This window comes from Silene latifolia, chromosome 2, assembly GCF_048544455.1.
Source record: "Silene latifolia isolate original U9 population chromosome 2, ASM4854445v1, whole genome shotgun sequence".
Classification (NCBI taxonomy): Eukaryota; Viridiplantae; Streptophyta; class Magnoliopsida; order Caryophyllales; family Caryophyllaceae; genus Silene; species Silene latifolia.
In genome coordinates this window covers 159,068,827-159,086,690 of record NC_133527.1, presented here as the reverse complement: position 1 = coordinate 159,086,690, position 17,864 = coordinate 159,068,827, and the positions used below count along the sequence as shown (strand labels likewise).

Genomic DNA, 17,864 nt, shown 5'->3' with positions numbered 1-17,864 from the left:
GCAGAAGAAGGTCGTCGCCACCGGCACCAGCCAGTCCGCCTCCTCTCGGCCTCGGTGGCTCCCGAACATCGTCCTAGGAGGATCGACGGAACCGTCAACGCGCGCCCGAGAGCACCGACGAGCCAAACGCTCACCCGGATACCACACAGACCCATCGACGTCCACAACAGCAGCCGACTCGAGCTCCTAGGTCGAAGGACCTCAGCGACAAAAGGAGGCGCTCCAGCGTACTCCGCCCAAGGTCTGGGCACCCACTGCGACATTATAAAGACAAAGGTCATTCCTATGATCAATGTAAAACAAAGTATGAGAAGAATAAGTGCATACAAATGGGATACTCACGCTGCTCAGCTGAAGGGCGTTCACGTCCCGTCGGTAGACATTGTGAGAAGAGCGCTTGCTCTTCGTCCGGCACATGACCCAATCCCTCACCACGGGATAGGCCTTCTCCAGTGGCTCCGTTCTCTTGGGCGCGAGGCCCGGAAAGTAGGAGTACACCCACGCCTGTAAGACAGAATGATCAATAACGGTCCTCCGTAATTCGATTAAAGAATTTGCTATTAAAAGAAAGGTTCATACCTCCAACAGCAGTCCAGGTCCGACGGCACCAGGAGAAGTCCCCTTCTCCATCAACTCCGGACGAACCATGGCCCTCATAAAGCGGATGAGGACCGCAAAAAACAGCGATGACCCGGTCCCCAGCGCCCTAGGGAGCTCGGTCGAAAGAAAGGGGAGAAGCTTCGTCGACAGCCTCTCACCCTTGTCTTCGAGGTAAATCGAAGACAAGAACCACCAAAGCCACAGACGAGCCCTCTCGCTCACCAGACAAGGAGGGGGAGCCGTCTCCCTCCCATCGATCACCACCGATCTTGGGGTCTTCCCCGCAAAGTAATCTCGAACGTAGGTCTGGTACCAAACCCGACACGCAACAGCCTTCGGCGACGGTTCCGACCAATCAACCTCCTCGCCTCGGCCGAATCCGCCCTCATGCCAGCCTCCGGCCACACCATCTCCTCAGTCCCACACGGCAGACCAGAAATCATGCCGTAGTCCTCCAAGGTGACTCCCACCTCACCAAAAGGCAGGTGAAACGTGGAAGTCGTATCCCAAAATCGATCCAAGAAAGCGCGGACCAGGCTAAGGTTGGCCCGCAACTTCCTCTTCACGATATCCCTCCAGACCTGAACCAGAGGACCGAACGCTCCACGCTCGATCATGGCCCTCTCCTCCTCTGACAGCTGCTCGTAATGCTCCATCGCCGTCGTATAACCCGAGAACGACCGGATGTTCCCGGCCTCCTATTATGATTCGAAATAAAGCTATCTTTAGTTTTGAGTAAATTTGAAAAGAAATTTGAACAAAAATAGAAAGGGATAGGTAATGAGTTAGGGAATTCCTATTTACCAAGCTCTTCACCGTCCTGTAGGACAAGTGACCCTCTGCAGCCCACACAAGGTGCCTACTCTCCCAGGTCTCGGCCCACGCAGGAGCTCCTCTCAGCTGACGACCCCCTCGTCCGAGGTGGGCCCGTCTCGGAATCTCCTCCTCATCAGCAGCCTCCTCCTCGGGAACCTCGTCTGCAGCAGCCATCATCGCAGCGGTGAAGGCCTGCTCCAAAGCCTCCTCAACAACAGCAGCGTCTACATCCATGGGAGTCCTCCCAGAAGTAGAAGCATCGTCACCTGCAACGTTAAAGCAAATCCAGGCCGCATCATATGACGACAAGCCTTTGTTAAGAAATTTTCGAGCCTTCAAGGCCCGGGAATCCCCCACTTCTGGCCATCCTTGGCCATATTCCCACCAATTCAATCACTCATGTGACAAATTGGGTCAAGTCAAGTCCAAGTCAAAGCTTAGTTCCGGGTTCAAGTCGAAAATTCGGCAGCATTACGTTATAACGGCGATTGTGCCCTAGAAGAGTGTCCTGAAAAAGTTGTCACAAACCAAAATTCCAAGATGGTAGGAAGTTTACCCATCATCCAAGGGTCCCAAATATCAAATTTCATCGCAAATGGGCAATCCTAAGGCCATTTTTGAAGCAATTTTCGATCTAGCTGTGAAACCGTCTCAAAATTCGCTCAAGGGCTCAAAACTCGACGAAAATTCAAAGCAAATACATGGTTATGTTCCTAACATTACCTATTATCCATTCCTAGCATCAATTTGGCAAGACAAATCCATTTGGGGGAAAAGCCCCAAATTTTCGATCAAAAGGGTCGAAAACCCTAATGTTCGCGGCTCAAAATTCGACAAATATGGAAGATTAATGCAAGATTAAAGCACATACCTCGATTAGTCATATTTTAAGCGAGCTTTTGAATCCAACCTTGACGGAAATGGTGAAGATTTGAGAGAGAATGGAGTGATTTATGTTTCGAATAAAATGAACATAAACCTTCTGATTTCGCGTTTTTACGCAGAAATTGCCAAATTGGGGAATAGACGCAGCAGGCGCTGCGCCTCTTCCAAGAGACGCAGCTCTTGCTGCGCCTCTTCCTTTGTTTCCCTCCATGCGGATTTTCAAAAATTCGTTATGAGTTCGTTATTCGTGGGCCCATCTTTGGTGCGCCTCTTCCTCGATGACATTTTATCATTTTGGTCCGTTTCGACGATTTTCTTCCGTTTCGGTCCGCATTTTATCCGGAGCGACAGTATTTTGCAGTATTGTCCAAACCCATTCTATCCCTCGCAGCAGTATTTTGCAGTATTGCTCAGTTTGTTTTGCCCAGCGCAGTAGTATTTTGCAATACTGCTCACGCAAGACTTCTCCCCCGACGATCAAGATGTTCCTAATCGTCGGTATGTTCCCCAACAAGAGTTCGCTTGAGACCAACGCAAGCAAATTCAACCTCAACCTCAAGTTTTCTTGCCTGAGTTCGCTTGAGACCAACGCAAGCGGGTTCCCCCAGCAGTTTCTACCGACGTCCTGCTGCTTCCAATATTTCTTGTTTCCCCGCGGAGTTCGACAGGGTGTCATTCTCCAGAAGTTCCTATACCCAAAACTTAGTTACCCTTAGGTCGAAACTCATATTTGGCCTCCTTCCCGTCAATGCTTTCTTTTAGGGTCCCACACCCTAGCACCAATCCTTATATATCTTTTAGGTCTTAACCTTAGCTCCTATGCACCTCCGAAAGCATCTCGAGAAGAAGTCTCAGGTATGGTCTCTTCTTATGGCTGGCGAGCCTCCTTACGTAGTCTAATGGACTTTAAACGACCCTCCCCGATAGTCGACAGACTCTAAAATGTTCCCGACGACAGGTCCTTGGTTCAGACCCCTTGAACCGCCTCGCGTCGCCATAGTCGTCAGGTTGTAATCTTCGATTGACCTGATGGCTATACTTTGACTTTCGCCTTGTCCAAGCCTCAGTCAAAGTGGGGGCTCTGTAGACACCTCGTTTCTGCACCCCTCGCAAACCACCCGGTGATGATTGGGCCGCATGTTTGATTCGCGGAACGATTAGTGATAGTTCGTAAGATTATCGTCAAGTGATTGCTCAAATATTAATGTTAACCTCTTAGTTGTCATCTACGTGCCGATACGGTCGTTTTGGCAGTAATTAGAGTACATTCGGAGTCCGGGTCAAAAACCGTCTCCATTTTCTGATAACTGTTAAATCCCGAGTCAGAATGTTCTGGAATGTTCCGGATATTTCTATTCCATATTTCTCAAATTTTATCTTTTGGCAAATAATATCCTGTAATATTTACGTAAGATATTAAAGATAATCGAATTAATTCCGTCCTACCATAACTTAAACACGGAAATCTTTCTTAAACAGGAGGAAACCTCCTGGGAATAGACGCAACGACAGTGCTTTGCGCCTCTTCCAAGAGACGCAGTGGCTGCTGCGCCTCTTCCCAGGTCCTTCTTTGCATGATTTACGTATCTTTTTTATATCTTTCCGAGATTCACTTCCAAAGAGTCTCCGAAACCCTATTCCTTCACGTGATTAGTATAAATAGGAGCTTTCGTTCCTCATATTTCTCACGCGAGTGTCCGCCCTTCTCTTCTCCCTTTGCATTCTAGACATCGTTCTTACTAATTGGCGCCTACGTGCTTGAACATTCGACCACGTAAGCTCGGATCTTTCCGGGTACCAGCCTCTCCGTTGCATGACCGACCAATTTGACCACTACACTCAATCAATCTAATTAATCAACTTGTTAAATCGTTTTCCTCTTTCGAGGGCACTCTTTCCTTGCATTCGCGTCGAGCATCACTAATCGATCTTCTTAGTTCTTCTCGTTCCGTCAACATGTAAGTCTGAGGGTGTATTAATCTCTCTTTTATTTATTGTATTTTATTATTGTATAACAATTGTAAGGTTTATGTCGAAAGTACCTCATTAAAACCGATTTCTAAAACCGTCTTTAAAACCTTTTTTGCGGATTTCCAGTAGACAGACGTCGAGAAAAGACGCAGCAGAACATTAGCCTCTTGAAGGAGCGCAGCACCTGCTGCGCCTCTTCGTGAGGCTGCCGCAGTTCCTGCTTCTTTTCTTCTTCCTTCGTCCTCTGTAATTCGTATCAAATTTATTTCTTTTGTTTTGTTTTCTGTTAATTCTTCGTCATGACAGTTTAATAATTCACATGTATATTATCCATCATCATTAACATGTTTTAATCGTCATAAATCCGACTCAAATCCCTAATAATCAATATTTGCGGGTTTTTCGTCATTAATATTCAATTCGAGTTTTAGAGATTCAATTCGTTCATGTTGAGTTTCTGGGATTCATTGTTGATATATTTTCACCTGTTTGTTCATTAATCCGTCGTCATTCATCATGTTTAGTTAATAATTCGTTTAGTTAGTTAGTTTAATTAATCATTCATTAACATCGACCCTTCACATAATTAATCCGTTTGTTTCCGTCTCATTCATGTTTTACTGTTTTATGGCCTCAATCATATGTAAATAATTCATTAAATCACTTTCATCCGAGTCTATTGTCATAATCAATCCCTAAATTCATCAATTAACATTAACGGTTTGCAGTTCCGGCTTCACAGCCAGAACTCACCCTTGGAACAGACGCAGCAACTGCTGCGCCTCTTCCAAAGGGCGCAGTGCCTGCTGCGCCTGTTCCAGGATGTGTTCTGTCTCTGAACTCCTTTTCTGCTTTGACCTAGTTTAATTAGTTTACGTATTAATCAACTAATATTCGTATTATCACCTTCTGATCTGTCGTGTTTTATTCTTTTTTTATTCCTTTTTCTCAAATTATCCGTTTTAAAGGTATTTTCGACATAAATCGCCTATCCAATGTAATTATTGTAATTTTCCTTTATTGTAATTTTCATAATTATTGTATTTCTTTTATTGCTTGAATGCTTTCACATGTAATTGAACATTAATTCCTACTTCGACCAAATTGTTTGCTAATTACTGTTCACCGACTTAGCCTAATTCTCACATGTTAGGATTAATCTATGGATGTTGCATTGCATACATATAGCCGACGATATATCAAGTACGAATAACTTCCCTAATCATTAGTAGAGGCCGCTATCGAGGCGGGCGGGATTAGGTGTTCGATCAAAAGAGCTTCCTAATACGTACCCTCACCCCTTACTCCAGATCTCCGTGAGCACCCGTGTTCATTGGCATCCACGAGAGTCATTCTAGACATAGAATGCTAAGGGTAACGATTGCTTAGTGTTCATGTCACTACTTTGTGTCTTGACATGACACGAGGTATTCGAACGGTTCCAATTTCCCATAAAATTGGTGGCGACTCCTTACAAAATGCAAACGCTTGTTTTCAAGCCCCTTCACCAAGCGCCCCCGTGGGCGGCCCGCTGTCCACACCAACGGATATGAGGACCATCCTCCTCCGCCAATCTTGCGGCCCAACTTCTTCCTCATGGTAAGATGACGGAAGGAATAAGAAGAAGAATCAACCGGAGGCTCTACATACCTTAGCCTCTCTAATAGCCTGATATGCGATTTATTTACACCTTATTTCCCTCTTTCTTTTATGCATTCCGACTCATATCGAGTCGGTTTCGTGTGCCTTTCCTTACATTTTGTGCCCAATCCCCGTACTTGTTATTTTGTGTATCCTTTTGCAGGAACCGAGTCGAGTATAGAGGAATTGGGGCAAGAAAGGCATTTTAATGCCTTTACATGAAGAAAGGGGAGATGAAGGAGCTGAGGACAATCCTCTGCCGGCAGCGGCGAGAGCCCCCACCGGCGGGGGATGTTCTTTGTGAGGAGAAAAGGAGGAAAACCAGGTGAGAGGTGTTCTCTCTGCAGCGGCACAGCGACCCACCCACCGGCAGGGAACACAAGTCCAACACTTAGGCATTTTTGAAGAAGTTTTGGCAAAAAACTTGAGGAACGCGCTGCCGGCAAAGGCAGCCGGCAGCCGGGCAACCGGCAGAGGGCAGCTGTTCATGAAGAAATGGAAGAAAATCCCAAGAAGGAGAATTCTCTGCGGCGGCCAGGCACGCCCACCGACAGGAATTACGCAACATCTATTTTCCTCGCTTTTTGAAGAACGCTGCTGCAAGACAGAGGCCGGCAGCCAAGACAGAGTACGCAGACGCAAATGGGCTTTTTCTCTTTTCTTCCCTTAATCCAATGATAGCCTATAAATACCCCCTCCTAAAACCCTTTGTACACACAACCCTAGATCTGAATTTATTTCCTCTTCCAAGTTCAAAACTTTGTTAAACATTTTGTTAATCATTCCTTAATTAGACAAGTTCTCCAATTAGTTAGTAATTGAATTTGGGTTGTAAGAAGATTGAAGGTTCCTCCTTCTTTATTATTCTATCCTAATTCCTTTCTTGCTAGTTGAGTTGGTATTATTCCTCTCCTTATTTTCATTAGTTTACATTTGCTTTTCCTTTAAGTTTGTTTGATTGTTCATGTTAAATTTGCATCTTTGTTGTTTGATTGTTGTTGTTTCCACTATTGTTCATCTTTTCATTGTTCATCCTAGTTGTTTGCACCCAAAGATTCAATCTTTGAGTTGATTGTGTTAAAGATTGTGTCTTTTTGTTTACTCATCCTTGTTATTAGATTAAATCATCATTATTCATAATTATTATTGCATTGTTGCATGCTTAGAAGTAAAATTCATCCTTCCACCATGTTTATGCTTAAAGACTCCATCTTTATTGTTTATCTTGCTTTTAGAAACATGATGAGTGAGTAGTTACCCTTCTAGGGTTTAGGGGGAGCTTAAATAGGATTAGTGGGTATGATTAGTTGTTAAATTTTGAGTCTTTGGTGTAGGATTTTGCCTTTCTTAACATTGCATACAAGGTGTTTGACGAATTGTGTGAGTGAAAACTTGTATCTTTTTGTCTTGCTAACTTAATTCCTCCTTTGAATGAAAATTTGTGGGTGGTCTTGTTGCTTGTTTTGAATTAGTTGTTGCTCAACGAAAGTTGGTAACCGCCTCTAGGACGAACCCTCACCTTAGACTTCTATATCAACTTTGTCTCCCCTTAGTTCATTTAGGTGACTCCGAAGACCCTAGTCTCTTAATCCATCGTATTCATCTTCATTTAATCGTTTATTTAGTTGTTCTAGTAGTTAAGATCAAACCCTTTTCCTTCATTGTTGACTAGACTTGACTCTTTGTTGGACTTAGTAGAAACCCCCGCCGTCTTCGTGTTCGACCCCGACTAGATTTAATTGGGTTTTATAAATTGTTTTGATAGAGAGAAAAGGCGACAAATTCCAACTATCAAATGGCGCCGTTGCCGGGGATGGCGTTAGGTTATGCTTAGTTTTTGCTTAGAGTCTTTGCTTTAGTCTTATCTCAATTGTTAGTTTGTTTTAGTAGTTGTGTGTTCTTTGTAGAGTGTGTGATTTCTTGCCTTCCCCTAGTGTGTAAAAACACTAGAAGACTAACGATTTGTCAAGTGCATGTCTAGAAGGAACCACCAAGCTCTTCTCTTCAACTCCGACCCCGAAAGGCTTTTTAGAACCTTGAGGACAAGGACCCTTGAGAGAGTTAGGAATAGTTCCCCTCAAGCAAACTTAGACCAACCAAATTCGCACATCCCACAAAATATTGATACCACAACCACACTTCAACCAAACCTCACAATTGAGACTCTACTAGAAAACCCCTTTCATAACTTCCCGAATTATAATAGCCCACCCCAAACACCACCACATCAAGTACCAAATCCACCACCACAAATGGCTCTTAGAGATCATAACCGGCCTAACCATAATGATTCATGTAACCCTATCAATTTTGGCACCTTGGCCCCAAACAACTTTGAAATGCATCCCGCCCAAGTTGGGTTAATTGAGAATGACTTGTTCGGGGGTCATATTGAAGAGGATGCCCATGCTCATCTCCGGAAGTTTAAGAGGAAAGTTTCAATTATGAAGAAGAATGGGGTGTCCGAAGACACCTTGAGAATGATGTTGTTTCCGTTTTCATTGACGGGCAAAGCGGACCGATGGTTGAACATCCACCCACCGGATACTTTCACTACTTGGGATGCTTTGGCTAAAGCATTCATGGCCAAGTATTACCCTTCCTCCAAGACCGCGATGCTCCGTAATGAGATCCATACGTTCCAACAAGAGGATGGGGAGTCTTTGGGTGAAGCTTGGGACCGTTATCAAGACTTGATAGCGAGTTGCCCCCACCATGGAATACCGGAATGGTACATCACTCAAACATTCTTCCAAACTTTTCTACCAAGGACTAAGGAGATGGTAAATGCCTCCGCGGGGGGAGGATTTGATCACTTGAGTGATGAAGAGGGCACGGCATTGATCAAGAAAATGGTAGACTCGGAGGCAAACTATGGTTCTAGAGGAAACATGCTAAGAAGGAATGGGAAGTTTCCTAAGGAAAACGCCTCCAACTCCGAGACAAATGCCAAGCTCGACTTACTCACAAAACAATTTGAGAAGTTTTCAAGAAATCAAGTGAACCAAGCCGCAACCTCATATGGGGCACCCATGGAAGAAGTGGCTCAAGTCGCAAGTTGTGAACTTTGTGGAGGAAGTGGCCATACTTATGACTTGTGTGGCAACAATTACAATGGGGTCTATGAAGAGAATGTTCAAGAGGTTAACACTTTTCAAGCCTTTAACAACAATTCAAGACCCCCACCTTACAACAACCCAAACGTCTACAATCCAAATACCAATTTCTACCACCCCGGTTTGAGGAACCACCCCAACTTTAGTTACAAAAGCACCAATGTTCAAAACCCACAACACCTTCAACCACAAGCCCCAACCAACCCACCCGGTTTTGCTCAACAAAGGGGAATATTCCCCAACACAAGACCTAATCCCGGGAATCAAAACCAATGGCTAAACAACAATCAAAACCAAAATTATGGGAACCAAGCACAAGGATACCAAGATTTTGGTGGAAATCAAGGCAACCAAGGGTTTTACCAAGGGAATCAAGTGAATCAAGCGAACCAAGGATTTGGGCAAGGGTATGTTCAAGGGTTTCAAGAACAAGGTCAAGAATCAAACTTCAACAACAATGGTCCTAGAGCTAACTTCCAAGGGGGGCAAAACAACAACCAAGGTCCCAATGCTCGGTATGACTATGGGTTCCCTTTACCCATAGCCAACCAACCTCATCAAGAACCCCAAGGTGAACTCTCTCAAGTTGAGCTATTGAAGATGATGAAAAACATGCAACTTCAACATAACCAAGAGATAGCTAATTTTGCTAAAGCTACTCAACAAGAACAAGCAAACTTGAGGGCTACCTTCCTTAAGGACATGAGGGAAATGGAATCTAGGATGGCTTCTCATGCTATGGCTAACCCTCAACGGCCGCCCGGTGGTTTGTTGGCTCAAGGACAAAGCTCCAAAGATGCCTCAAATAGCCACCATGCTCATGCGGTAGTGCTAAGGAGTGGTGTAGAGCTTGAGGACCCCTACAAGGACCTTGTGGTAGAAATAGATGAAGATCCCATGAGGGATGAGTTGGAAGTAAATGATGGAGAGGAAAGCTCACCCGTTGAACAATTGGGTAAAGCTAGAGAAGACAAGAGAGGGAAGAAGGCTTGTGAAGATGTGTCTAGAAAGGTAATTCTAGAGGACAAGGATGTTGATGGGTATGTTGAAGACCTCCCCTATGAGGAGGAAGCTATTGAAGAAGTGCCTTTGCAACAATCTAAAAAGGTAACAAGGAATTCGACTCCTCCAAAGGTATCTTCAAATTCCCAACTTGTTCCTAAAATTCCTTACCCTTCAAGAGCCATAAAGAGTAGGGAAAACCTTAAGTATGCCAAGTTTTGTGACATGCTTGAGAAACTTGAGGTTACCCTACCCTTTACGGAGGTGATAATGAACATGCCAACCTACTCAAAATTTTTAAAAGATATTTTGACAAAGAAAAGAGTCTTGGGTGGCCAAGAAATAGTGGCTATGGAAGAGGCATGTAGTGCTCATATTCTTAATAAAATGCCCACTAAGCTTGGTGACCCGGGGAGCTTTTCAATCCCATGTGTAGTAGGTGGTGTGCCCATATCTAGAGCTCTTTGTGATTTGGGAGCAAGTGTAAGTGTTATTCCTTTGAAGGTTGCCAAAAAAATCGGAATTCAAAACCTTGCTCCCACTTCAATGACTCTCCAATTGGCGGATAGGTCCGTCAAACACCCTATGGGGGTGCTTGAGGACGTACCCGTCAAGGTTGGAAAGCTTTTAATCCCTGCCGATTTTGTTGTCCTTGATATTCCGGAGGATAGCCACACTCCCATCATCCTTGGTAGGCCATTCTTGGCTACCGGAGGAGTTCTCATTGATGTGAAAAATGGGCGGCTAACCTTCCAAATCGAGGGCAACAATGTCGAATTTAACCTACCTAATTTGATGAAAGGACCAAAGATGGAAAGGTTGAGCACTATTGAGTTGGTAGATGAGGTGGTACATGAAGTAGCCCGTGAAGAAGCGGAGATGGAAGAGGTCTTTCTAATCTCTTTGCATGATGAGGCAATGAAAGAGGATCATGAAGTTGATGAGGAACTATTGAAGAAAGTGGAGGGCTTTCTCCCTCCAAAGGTACAACTCAAACCCTTGCCTCCCTCACTCAAGTATGCTTTCCTTGATGAAGGAGAGGCCTACCCGGTGATCGTTAATGCTAACCTAAGTGAGTCCCAAGAAAAGAAGTTCTTGGAAATCTTGAAAACTCATAGAGGGGCACTTGGGTATAGCATTGACGACATCAAGGGCTTAAGTCCGAGTTTGTGCATGCATAGAATAGTTTTGGAAGAGGGGAGTCAACCCAAGGTTGACGGTCTTAGGCGGATTAACCCAAAGATGGCCGAGGTGGTGAAAAATGAAGTGTTGAAACTTCTAGAGGCCGGTATTATATACCAAATTACCGATAGCAAATGGGTTAGTCCGGTCCACGTGGTACCGAAGAAAGGGGGGATACAAATGGTTGAACAAGAGGATGGCACCATCCTACCTACTAGACCCGTGACCGGGTGGCGCATGTGTATTGACTACCGCAAGCTCAATGCCGCCACCCTAAAAGACCACTTCCCAATTCCCTTCATTGACCAAATGTTAGAAAGGCTCGCGGGCCATGCATACTATTGCTTCTTAGACGGTTATTCCAGGTTTTTCCAAATTCCCATCCACCCGGATGACCAAGAGAAGACGACCTTCACTTGTCCTATAGGGGTCTATGCCTACCGTAGGATGCCATTCGGGCTTTGTAATGCGCCCGACACCTTTCAAAGATGCATGATGGCAATATTTTCTGATTTCCTTGAAAAAAGCATGGAAGTTTTCATGGACGACTTTAGTGTCCATGGAGACTCGTTTGAGGTTGGTCTTGAGAACTTGGCTAGTGTGTTGAAACGGTGTGAGGAGCATAACCTCGTCCTTAATTGGGAAAAGTGCCATTTCATGGTGGAGGAAGGGGTTGTCCTCGGTCACATCGTTTCAAGTAGGGGTATTGAGGTCGATGGGGCCAAAGTTGCGGTCATAGAGAACTTGTCACCCCCTTCCAATGTTAAGGGAGTGAGAAGTTTTCTAGGCCATGCCGGGTTTTATCGGCGTTTTATCAAGGATTTTTCAAAAATAGCAAAGCCCCTAACCTCATTACTCCTTAAGGATTCCCCCTTTGTGTTTGATGATTCTTGTCTTGAAGCTTTTAATAGGTTGAAGAGAGCATTGGTCACGGCACCGATAATCCGGTCTCCGGATTGGAACCTTCCCTTTGAGATAATGTGTGATGCTTCGGACTTCGCGGTTGGTGCGGTACTTGGACAAGTTGTGGATAAGAAGCATCATATGATATATTACACAAGCAAGACTCTTGACCAAACACAATGTGGATATGCTACAACCGAAAAGGAAATGTTGGCGATTGTTCATGCCGTGGAGAAATTCCGACAATACCTTGTTGGGTCTAAGGTGGTGGTTTACTCCGATCACACCGCCTTGAGACAATTGATGGTAAAGAAAGATGCAAAGCCACGACTCTTGAGATGGGTCCTACTCCTCCAAGAGTTTGATTTAGAGATCAAGGGTAAGGCCGGGTCGGAAAATGTTGTAGCCGACCACCTATCAAGATTGACCGTTGAAGATCATGGGATACAAGACAAGAGTGGACCCATCAATGAGTGGTTGCGGGATGATGGACTCATGGAAGTTACCGTCAAGACCCCTTGGTTTGCGGATCTTGCAAACTACATTGTAAGTGGTTTCTTGCCGGATGAAATGGAACAAAGAGAAAGGCGGAAGTTGAGAAATGATGCTAGGAGATACTTTTGGAATGACCCACATTTGTTCCGCAAGTGTGGGGATGGAATGTTCCGGAGATGTGTTTCAAGAGAGGAGGGCTTGGAGATTGTCGACCGGGTTCACAATTCCGCCTATGGGGGACACTTGGCCACCTCTAGAACAATTGCCAAGATCCTCCAAGGTGGATTCTATTGGCCCTCCATGTTTAAAGACATCCACTACTTTGTTAAATCTTGTGATGCTTGCCAAAGGGTTGGGAACATTGGAAAGAGGAGTGAAATGCCCTTGACTAATATATTGGAGATTGAGCTTTTTGATTGTTGGGGCATAGACTTCATGGGACCCTTTCCCAACTCTTATGGAAATGAATACATCTTGGTCGCGGTGGATTATGTATCCAAATGGATTGAAGCGGTAGCCGCCCCCACCAATGATAGCAAGGTTGTGATGAAGCTTTTCAAAGGCACAATTTTCCCAAGGTTCGGAACACCAAGAGTAGTCATAAGTGATGGCGGATCTCATTTTCGCAAAAGTACTTTCAAAGCTCTACTTGAATCACATGGAGTGCAGCATAAAACCGCCCTTGCCTACCACCCTCAAACTAGTGGGCAAGTGGAGGTTTCTAACCACCAAATTAAAGCCGTTTTGGAGAAAGTCACAAACAAGAGCCGGAAAGATTGGTCACAAAAACTCCCGGATGTCTTATGGGCATTGAGAACCGCCTACAAGACACCCCTTGGCACCACCCCCTATAAGCTTGTGTACGGGAAAGCTTGTCATTTGCCGGTTGAGCTTGAACACAAAGCTTGGTGGGCTCTTAAAGAGATGAATTTTGACTTTGATGCCGCCGGAGAAGTGCGCTTTCTCCAAATGAATGAGCTTGAGGAATTGAGATTGGAGGCTTATGAGAGCTCCAAAATTTACAAGGACCAAACGAAAAAATGGCATGATGGGAAAATCATGAAGAAATAGATAAGTGTTGGGGACCTTGTTCTCCTTTTTAACTCCAAGATCAAGGTGTTTCCGGGCAAGCTCAAATCAAGATGGTCGGGACCCTTTAAAGTGATGAAAATATTTCCTTATGGTGCTTTCGAGCTTTGGAGCGAAGAAGGAGGAACTTTTAGGGTCAGTGGTCAAAGAATCAAGCGCTACTATGACGGTGATAACAAAGGTCCGATTGAAGTGCTCTATCTCGGGGAACCCCTCCCCGAGGAGAGGGCAAATTGAAAATCTTGAAAGTGATTTGGTTTGGTGGAGTCCCACAAGAACCACCATTTGTAAATAGCATGCATTTAGATAGCATTTGAGATAGTTTGGATTGGATATTTTTGACGGAATTGGATTCGAAGGTGAGACCCTTAGCCTTGCCCAAATACCCCGACATGAACCGTCGGTTTGAAAGATGGAAACTCGAGAAAATGGGCAAGTATAGGTCTTGGAAGTTGATTGTTGAGTAATAGAGGAAAAACGAGTTGAAATTGAGGTAGTGTAACTCCCTACCGGTGGACCGGCAGCCGGTGCCCTCCACCGGTAGCGCGTTGAAAATTTTTGATAAGAATTTGAAGGAATTAAGCTGAGGAGAATTCCCTACCGGCAGGCCGGCAGCCGGCCCACCGGAAGGGAGATCCATTCTTTATGAAAATCAACGAAATGTTGAAGGAGGAGAATCCTCTACCGGCAGGCCGGCAGCCGGCCCACCGGTAGAGGAACACTTGCTTAGCAAAAATATGAAGGAAGCTATGAGAGGGAATTCCCTACCGTCAGGCCGGCAGCCGGCCCACCGGTAGGGGAAATGCTGAAATCCTGAAATGGACAAAGGGGTACGCTCTGCCGGCGGACCGGCAGCCGGTGCCCTCCACCGGCAGCGAGTTGAAATTGTTTTGACAGAATTTGGTTTTTGTAAAAATTTGGGGCAAATTCCCTACCGGCAGACCGGCTGCCGGTTCGCCAACCGGCAGGGAAACTTTTTTATCCCTCAAATCAGCCCGTGACCCCCCCTTTTTCCCTATTATTTTCTTTTCCCTTCTTCATCTTTTCTCCCTCATACCTCACCCTACCACCCCCAATCTCACCCAAATCCTCATTAAACCCCCTTCATACCTCATCCTCCTTCATTCCTTTCCTCCTCCTTCCCTTTGTATCCTTCCATCCTTCAACAAAAATCGCAAACAAGAGGACAATATCAGAAATGGCGGAAGCACAACAGCGTTTGGTCAAGGCGGCGGCGAGTGATACTAACCCGGATCCCGACTTCCCGGATGTCGAGTTCGTCACACAAGAGCAAAAAGGTAAAATTATCTTGTTCAAAAATCGCCCCTTAACCCAAAGTAAGTTCATTTGTAGACCGACTATGAGAAATATGGGATTAGACGGAGAAACTTTTGAATTGTTTAAGGGTGTCGGTATGAAAGGCTTGTATGATTTGCACGAGGAAACTTATCCCCGCCTCACATGGGAATTCCTTAGTAGTTTCCGTCTTGATAAGCACCGACAAACCCGTATGGTCGACCAAATACACTTCCGGTTGATGAACCGTGATCACTCTTTGTCCCTTGGTAGATTGTGCCGAATTTTCGGGCTCAACAATCCCCCAAAATTTAAGCCACCCAAGACCGCTCACTTTTCTAGGGTGTAGAAGGCCATTTCGGGATTGGATGACCAAACCGGCGTAAAAACGCCGGAAATTGCGTGTCACAATGCCCCCATTCGCATTTGGCATCGATTTGTTGGAGGTTCTATCTTTGCGACCCATGAGCCATGGGTTTTTCGGGTTACTGAATTGGAGATTTTGGGGTCTTACTTACTCACCACCCCGGCCCCTTATGAAATCAATGTGGGTCACCATTTGGCCCTCCACTTGCAAAAGCTTTTTAATTCGCCGGGGCAAAAAGTCCCTCTTCATGTGGGTATGATAATAACCCGAATTGCTAGGTGCCTTGACCGCCCGGTGAACTTGAACAACTTGAGGTGGATCCGGGGGGAGACCTACATCACCAAAATTTGATTAACAAAGAACCTAGAGTGGATTAAAACCAATCCTTTTGATGGGGTCGATTATTGGCAAGTGCAAAAGAAGAACCCCGTCCCAATTCCCAACGCCTCAAAATTCAAAATCAAGCCCGGAGAGGAATCCTACCTCCTTGAAATTGAGGAGGAGGCCGATGAGACCCAACCTCCCCCGACCAACCCCATCACCTATGGTCGTGACAAACGGAGGGAAACTCCATCCACTCTCCACTACTCCATGCCCTTCTTCCGACCTCCCACCTTCCAACCTCAACCTTGGGGGGGTAATTTCGGTGAAGGCTCTTCAAGCAACGTTCCTCCTCCCCCGCCTCCTATGCATGCCGATTTGGTCACTTTCATGAGTGATATGCGGTTGGGTTTGCAAACCGCCGCTAGTGAGAGGCGGGGCATTGAACAACGGTTGGACCGGATCTACTATGACACCTCCGTGGGTCAATTTCCGATCTACGACGATTACATGAGGAGGAACTACGAGCATCCCTCCCATCTTCACCCTTCTTACTACCTTGAGCCGGATGGTGGCTACCACAAGGATGCGCGGTTTGTCTACGCCGACATCAATATCCGGCCGGATTACTTTGTCGCCCCGGTTTTTCCCCCTCCCGCTTCTCAAGAGGAGGGGCATGATGCTCAATGGTTTGGAAGTACCCCCTCCATTTTCACCAACCCCGAGGTTGGGAGTGCCTCCGGAACGGTCACGGGCGGCTTCATCGCGTCCGGCGGAGGTTTCGACGACTCCACCGTTCCCATGAACACCGACGACTTCCTTAGGGAGTCCGAGTTTAGAGCGGTGAACGGGGATGATGATGATAATGATGATGATGATGATGACGACGGGGACCATGAGTCCTAAACGGCCTCGCGTTTGGCCTATCTTTGCTCCCTTCCCAATCCAAATGTCAAGTATGTTTCCCAACAATCCAAACTTCTCATTCATATTTAAATTTTGTATGCATTTAGTTAGTAGGCATATCGTTGCATTCATATAGGATTGCATTAGATTTCAAATTTGTAATATATTGTCACATTTAGTTATTGCATTCATATAGTATAGCTTGCATTGTATTTCAATATTACATATAGGTTAGACCATGCATTGCATGCTTATTTGAAAAAACCACTAAAAATTTGAAAAATCAAAATACCAAAAACACGTATTTAATTTGAAAATAACTAAAATTCCACACATTCAAAAATACAAAAACATGTTATTTCTTTTCCAATATTCAAAAAACCCAAAAACAAGTTCTTTTAATCTTCCAACTTGCCCTCCCATGTAAATGAATAAGTGTGGGAAGGGCCCAAAAAAAAAAACCAAAAACATGCATTTTAATTTCCAAAATCAAAAATACAAAAATATGTTCCTTTCTTTTACCTATTCTCTTCCTAGACTTGTTCCCTTGGAGACTTACTCGGGGACGAGTAATGTTTAAGTGTGGGGAGGGAAATATCCACCTTGTGAATATTTGTTTATGTTTGTAAATACCGTTAAATTCGATAAAAATTCAAGATAATGCCTAAAAATCGAAAAAATTCAAAAATTACAAAAATATTGCATTGTTTACATATATATGTTTGTCTAACAAGTGGCACAGGCACATACGGGACATTTGAGGCATTAGGAGACTAGAAGACCGCTCGGTTAAATCTTTCCTATCTCTTTCTCCTTTACTATTCTTTTCCTTTATATTGTTGGATATATGGAGGAGGATGGGCTATGTTGATGAGGATGTTCCATTTTGGAACTTGGTGTGTGTTGCTTACGTGCTGCTAGGCTTAGATAATTGTTGCATGTTTACCTTATGTTCATTTCAATTTCTTGCATGCATTTGTCTCACTTGTTTATATGTGTTGTGTTTCCTTCTTGTTGCATTGAGTTTGTATATAAATTTTTGAACAAAATTTGGTCTAGGAAGGGAGTATGATACCCTCTATGATGATATTGTCTAGGTCGTGTTTTTCCCCTCTTAGTGGCTTGCACCTTGTGACCTCCTTGTTAGGGTGTTTGCTTGCAAATACCCGGGAAATGAGGCTAGACCGGAAAGTTTTGACTACCATGTGAGACCAAGACCGTAGACTAGGCCTAGATTTTGACATAGCTACTCAAAAGTGAGGATAAAGCCCCCT

General features: G+C 44.8%; 1 non-coding gene across 1 annotated transcript; it reads right to left on the bottom strand.

The window, feature by feature from the left end:
* Positions 1–8,528: 8,528 nt before the first annotated feature.
* On the bottom strand, positions 8,529–8,635 carry LOC141644889 (small nucleolar RNA R71). The gene has a single exon (XR_012544491.1). It is a non-coding gene; the product is annotated as a small nucleolar RNA R71 (small nucleolar RNA).
* Positions 8,636–17,864: the final 9,229 nt, after the last annotated feature.